The sequence below is a fragment of the Capsicum annuum genome, chromosome 2 (genome assembly GCF_002878395.1).
Source record: "Capsicum annuum cultivar UCD-10X-F1 chromosome 2, UCD10Xv1.1, whole genome shotgun sequence".
NCBI classification, from domain to species: domain Eukaryota; kingdom Viridiplantae; phylum Streptophyta; class Magnoliopsida; order Solanales; family Solanaceae; genus Capsicum; species Capsicum annuum.
In genome coordinates, this window is record NC_061112.1 from 106,183,714 (window position 1) to 106,191,428 (window position 7,715).

At 31.2% G+C, this 7,715-nt stretch overlaps 1 pseudogene; it reads right to left on the bottom strand.

The window, feature by feature from the left end:
- Positions 1–7,464: 7,464 nt before the first annotated feature.
- Positions 7,465–7,584, bottom strand: LOC124896334 (annotated as a pseudogene).
- Positions 7,585–7,715: the final 131 nt, after the last annotated feature.

Genomic DNA, 7,715 nt, shown 5'->3' on the forward strand with positions numbered 1-7,715 from the left:
ATATACATTACAATATATATATATATATATATATATATATAGTTATAAACTAATTTATAAAACATATACACATGTATATGTTAAATATACACGTGTATAGAAGATATATACACGTGTATACGCACCATTCAATGTATATATATTACTGCTAATAAATATACTACAATATATATAGATATAGTTATATACTAATTTATAAAATATATACACATGTATACGTTAAATATACACGTGTATAGAAGATATATACACATGTTACGCACCATTCAATGTATATGTACTAATTTAAATAAAATATACCACAATATATATACATTACGATATATATATATATATATATATATATATATATAGTTATATACTAATTTATTAAACATATACAGATGTATACGTTAAAGATACACGTCTATAGAAGATATATACTCATGTATACGCACCATTCAATGTATATATACTACTAAAATATACTACAATATATATACATTACAATATATATAGATATAGTTATATACTAATTTATAAAATATATACACATGTATACGTTAAAATACACGTGTATAGAAGATATATACACATGTATACGCACCATTCAGTGTATATATACTACTACTAATAAAATATACTACAATATATATATATTACAATATATATAGATATAGTTATATACTAATTTATAAAATATATACACATGTATACATTAAATATACATGTCTATAGAAGATATATACACATGTATACGCATCATTCAATGTATACGTACTACCTTAAATAAAATATACCACAATATATATACATTACAATATATATATATATATACATAGTTATATACTAATTTATAAAACATATACACATGTATACGTTAAAAATACACGTCTATAGAGATATATACACAAATATACAAAACATATGCTACTTAATATAATAAATTAATAATATTTGGTAGTAAATTAACAATATATTAGAAGTAAGTTTTTAATTTAAAGTAGAAAACTAGAATTTCAATTTAAAATTTTAAATCATTAAACGAAAATATATAAAAAATAAGGACTAAGGAGTGAATGAATTTGGGGAATTTTCTTGATTGCAAAATGATCCAAAATTTATAATTTACATGAATGAAAAATCTACAAATTATGCATCATTTTTTCCAACGCATTCATGTTAATATTAACGGGAACTTGCATAGGATAGTCGAAGTCAACGGGGGCAAAACCATGCGTTGGACTTGATTCTACTGAGTTCTCCCATGAAGACATAGTTTCTTCAAGTTTCAGCTCATCGCTCGGCTCCGGTTCCGTTCCTTGGTTTCTTCTTTACGCTCTAATTCAATCTCTGAGGCAAACTAGAACATTCATTGCATTGCTTCCTAATGAGTGTCGGTTGTCTCCAAGCTAATGTCGTCCCTGACTAAAGACGCTCTCTGATGCAACAGTTGACAGTGAAACATTTAAGATATCTCTAGCTAATCTTGAAAGCATAGGATATTGTGTTTCATTACTCCTCCACCAATCCAATGTGTTGATCCGTCATTTGTGATCCTCTGGCGGGGACCGAAGATAATATTTCAGCTCTTCCCAATAAGTTGATGTGTAAGCTCTCTCATCAACACTGTTCCAACAAGTTAAATCATAAAAGGAATCAGAAAAACCACTATGTGCCGGCCTTTTAATGAAGATAATATTTCAGATCTTCCCAATAAGTTAATGTGTAAGCTCTCTCATCAACACTGTTCCAACAAGTAAAATCATAAAAGGAATCAGGAAACCACTATGTGCCGGTCTTTTAAAAGATGATGGCTCCTCTGGAGGATGAGGAACGACAGTTAGAGTGATATTTGTAGGTACGGCTAAATCAAATAAATCAGCATAGTGGTTATATAATTTTTCTATGTATTCATTGCATCACTCATAGCCGTCCACAAATCAGGTTGTACTGTTCAGAATCACTGTTAATATTTACTTCTAAGTTAGTATAAATAATAGTACTAAAGTGACACATATTATTATATTTCATGCGCAGATTTAGCATAGCACCAACCAAGTAAATAGGGGGAATCAGAAAAAAATATTTTTTAAATTTCGTAAACATGGCACCAACAGCTTTTTTATAACCTTCTTTATTTTTATATTCTTTGAGCAAACCAGAAATATCGTCTATCTATGCCAAAATATTACAAACAATAGGATAATAAGCACCGAAAAATTCAACCGTAGCTACATAAAAATTTTCTAAAAACTTAAAAATATCATTAATTACAACCCAATCAGAATCATATAGCATGCAATCAGCAGAATCAGCAAATGAACCGCAATGTTGGTTAAAAGCTAGTGTAATAGGAATTCTATATTTATAACAAGTTTTTAAAAAATCATACCTAGAATTCCATCTAATATCAATTTCCTCAGGCATCAATATCGGTGTAAGTCCATTTTTTTTTACATTTAACTTTAAATTCTCTAATTCTCGATCTACGATTATTTTCTTGAATAAAACCAACAGCAAGATGAATTTTTTCAATATAAAGCTCAAAAAACTCAAGACCATCTTTTACAATTAAATTATATATATGACATGCACACTTACTATGACAAATTTCAGGCAACGGCGGAGATAGCGTAGATTTTAATTTTTTATAACAGTTTTGTTGTTAGAAACATTATCAAAAGCAATACATAAAATTTTATTTTTGATACCATAATATCCGGCAACTTTAACAATAGAATCAGCAATAAAATGTACAATATGTTTACGATCTTCATCATATAAAAGAGCAAGAATACGTTTTTGCATCACAAAATTAATATCCATCCAGTGACAAGTAACGGTTAAATAATCATTTTTATTTACAGTACGACCAAGATCAGAAGTTAGGGACAATCTAGATTGAATATCTTTTAACAATGTTAATAAATAAAAACAATATTGTGAATGAAGTCTAAAAATATCAGACTGACAAGTACTTCTATGAATACCATTAAACATAGGATTACAAATTGCTTGTATATAATGAATAAAGGCATTAAAAGAAGAAGGAAAACTAAAAGGCAAACAACCCACAGCTACCATTTTAGCTATTTCTTCCCGGTCCCTCAATTTATTATACTTCTTCGTTACATGACCGGTTGTTGGGTCTATTCTAGTTTGCGTTGGCCCACCAACATCCCCACCACCTCTTGCAATATTTAACTCTCTTTCGTGAGCTTCACCTATATGTCTGATTAACGTACCCATACCCCCTTGCTTGCCTCCGCTTCTATGCTTATATATTTATTGACAAAATTGCATTACACCTCAGTATCTGATATACGTTCAAAAAATTGTCATGCAACACTAGTTTTTTTACGAGGTCTTGGGGCACGGGGAGGACGGAGAAGGAGATTAATCAATTCAGATCTAACGTTCGTATTTCCTACAGCGGGTGTCTCACCAATATTTTCATTATCTTCGTCTAAATTAACAGCATCTACTTCATTTTCTTCTTCTATACCGTAATTTTCCTGAGCTTCTACATAATCCATATCGTGAGCACCTACACCTATTTCTTCCTCAAAAGGTGTACCAAGCAGTACCGGAGGCGAAGGCACACGGGTATATCTATTACTTGAACTACCTCTACCGCTAGTAATTCATTTTTTACTACCACTACCGCTTCCGGGACAAAAAATTTTAACACCTTTAGTAGCGAGATTTCTTAATTTATTCATAGTATAAATTAAATTAAACTAACAAAATTCAAAATACACAAATATAATAAAATTAAATATTAAACAATTAATACAATAAATAAAATTTAAACGTAAGAGATGGAATGACAATACCAAATTTTGGAAGTATTCGAAGGTTGCGACTTTAGAAACTTCTGCTCGTAATTTGTAAATGAAAAATTAAAAAATTAAAGTGAACACTTTAAGAAATTAAATATATTGAATATTTGAGAATTGAGAATTGAGAATTGAGATTTGAGATTTGAGATTTGAGAGAGAATGAGATTTGAGAGAGTGAAAAATGGTGTGAAAAATGATTTGAAGGTGTAAGGTATTAATAGAATTTTTTTGGAATTAAAAAATAATTTTTAATGTAAAAAAAAAAATTTAAGAAATGGGCCCAAACTAGCCGTTTGGACCCAAAAAAGGCTATATAGCCGTTGGGCCAACGGCTAGTTTGGCCCAAAACCCTAAAATTAAAAAAAAAAAAAAAAAAAAAAAAAAAAAAAAACGTTCCGGGTCGGGCCGGGCCGGGCTGGTTAACTGGCGGGCTTGGACCAGACCGGGTTAATCGGGCCCAAATTAAAGAAATAATCGGCCCGGGATCCAAAACCCTAAATCCCTAGGGCTTATCGGGCCGGGATCCGGAATCCTAAATCCCCAGGGCTTACCGGGCCGGATCCTTTAAGTGAGCTGACCCGACCCACTTGACAGGCTTAGCTATAGATTTAATCTAAGAGAGAAATCGCACCGTCGATTGTAGCGATGAGAAGATGTAGGTTAAGCTAAGAGAAAAATTGCATCGTCGAAGTAGCGAGAGAAATAAGAGAGAGATAGTGGCAATTGTACAATGAATTAGGTTTAAGCATTAGGAAAAGTTTTCTTTAGGCAGACTTAGTGAAAAGTTTGGCAAAGTTTTCTTTGACGGACTGTGAAAAGTTTTCATGAAATTAGAGGGAATAAATTAAGCGTTGCAATAGCTTATTTTATTTAGCTATTGCAACGCTTATAATCAAAAGCAATGGTTATAATATTAAATTATAGCTAATAGAACAATAATTTTTGACAACGCTTGAAAGCGTTGCAATAGGCCCCCTATTGCAACGCTTGGTTAACCGTCACCAAAAAGTTCGTTGCAATAGGGGTATACCTTGAGGGGAATTCAAATACTAAAAATAATCCCTTCACTTTGTATGTGAGATGAAACCCTCCTAAAAATGATTGTCTAATGTTAAACACAGAAGCTACTCTCTCGTTGAAACTTAATATTGGTGGATAAGGAGGGGGTTTTCGAAACACCATGGGGGATTGGATAATGGGGTACACTGCATATATAGTCTCCCAGGACATTACTCAACTTGAGATTATTCTAGCTCTATTTATTGGACTGCATCTTGACATGGAACATAACCTGAAATCTTTAGAAATAAATGTGAATGCGGAGCACCTCACTACTATGCTAAGTGATGCAAATAGACAGTTCTACACTATTGTCTGATTGCAGGTTCCTTCTTCAACAATTGGGTAGTCCAGCACTTACCCACGTCTACAGAGAGCAAAATAAACTAGTTAGATCGATAGCCTAGCAAGAAGAGCCATCTCTACTACACAACCATCCAATTTAGCCACTACTATCCCAGCCATGGCTGCTACTGCTTTTTGGTTGCCTTCTCAAGACTTGATAAACTTTTCGAAAGATAATAAACGAGGAGACTTTGCTACTAGACGTGTGAAGACCTTGGAAGTCTTACCGCCTACTACATCTGTAAATATTTCTACTAGTACTGCTTTAGGCTATAATGGATGGTCTGTAAATATTACACACAGTGCAGTTACTGTGGTAGCAGCGGTTCCAAACTCCTCTCTGTAGTTTTTGTTATAATGCTTAATATAAATATCTTAGTTACCAAAAAAAAAAAAAGGAAAATTTATTAATTATTAAGACTTACCAATTAGTTGGAATTGTGGCCAAAACTATGATAGACCTAGCTAGTTGTCGATAAAAATTTACATGCATTTGGTGTATACACCAAATTAATATTCTTTACTATCGTCAAGTAATTAATTAAATAAAGTAAAATACATATTAATTAGTCATAATTAAATAGCATGATTTAAATTAAAATACATGGATTGTATGCATTAACTTGGTGTATACCAAATGCGTGTAAGTTATGCAGGTTCGTTGAAGGAAACATTGTACTCTCGTTACCGAGGGAACAAAATTCAACCGTAATATGCACCAAAGTGAAAACTGAGTCAAATAAAAAAAGATTGACTAATAATTTGGTCTTGAAAAAAAAAGAACTCGACTATAATTAGTTTGATTTGTTTCTAATTTAAAAGGGCCAAATCAACTTGAAACAGTCTGATATTATAGTTGTACAATTTTTAAAAATATTTAATACATAAAAATATTACTATGATGCAATTATAAATATTTTTTAAACTTTTTTATTGCTTTTATCTTTCAATATATTATTTCAAATTTAAATTTAAAATTTTGAATGGTCCAATATAATAAATGTTATTGGCCACAAATATTAGTAACTCCTAACAAAACTCAAATTAATAGTGATGCTGATAAAAATGTTCAATTAAACACTAGAAGTAACAACAATATTAGATACCTATTCTTTTTAGTTTTCAATGAATACATAATCTAATTTTATTTAATATTTAGTATTTTTTTTTGAAAAATATCCTTGAGATAGTTATATCTTGATAGGACTAAAGAAAAATTTGAATCACAAGTTAATTATATATTTGTATGAATACTTTGCAGGAAAAAAAATCCAAAAATCCAAAAAAAAAAATCCAAAATTGGAAAAACCAATTTTTATTGATATGGTTTGATTTATAAAAAAAAAAGAATTAAAAAAAAGTCAACTCAAATAATTTAGTTTGATAGGAGTAAAAAGTCCAAATCAATCGGACCACGTATACCCCTACTCATTACTATATTAGTAATTCATATAATGATTTGAGAATATATGCTCCTCATTAAAGGATCACTGAGTTGTTTCCTCTTTCTTGGGAGATGGAGAAGGAGGACTGAATTTTTAATTTTCTTTTTGTGCGGTAAGCTCCTGTGAAGAGTAAAATGTTAGGGAAAATAAGGTAAAAGTCCAGATTTATGTTCTTTATCGAAAATATTTTTGGAAAACAACTTTCAAGAAATAAGTGATTTTTTATATTTTTGTGTTCGATACATAAGCAAAAATATTATGCTAAGCACATTTGTACATATAATTTAAGCAAATATAATGTGAGATGAAAGTGGATTGGTGGATATGGCTACGGGAGTGGGATGAAGATGAGTTATGTTGAAAAGAGAGGAAGACGCTTATGTAAAATATCAGTTATGAAACTTATTTTCTCTGATAAAACGTTTTTCAAAAAAATTAACTAATCAAACATGAAAAAATTCGAGAACATTCTCTAAATAAAAATTCCTCCATACTGAATACACCCTCAAATATTTAGCCGTACCCGTCGGAACAAATATTACTTCAGGTGTTTTCTTTTTAAATGATGACAAATTTAAATTATTGCCAGTATGAACAAGAAGGTATGGCGATAGTTTAAAACTAGGAAAGACTATTGAGTTTTGAAAAAGTTCCAACGTTTACCAATATATAAAAAATTAAAATATAAAAGGGAGCCCGATGCACTAAAGATCTATGCACAGGGTCCCACAAGGATCTACATAACATAACATCAACTTTACCAGTTACTCCAAAGCTTCCTTTCAAAAGAAGGGATGCGACACGAGGACTACCCGAGGGGCCACCCATCCTAGTACTACTCGCACCCAAGCACGCTTCACTTCAAAGTTTTGATAAGATCCAGTGTGCTAAGTTTTGGTATGATCACATCCAGGTTTACCAATATCGAAGTAGAAAATGTCAAAAGTTCTCAAAACTATTCGATGGGGAAGAAAATAGTAAATTTGTGCCTGAAAACTACAGTACACTTCCTCTTCCTCTTCCCCTTCCCCTCCGGTCCTCA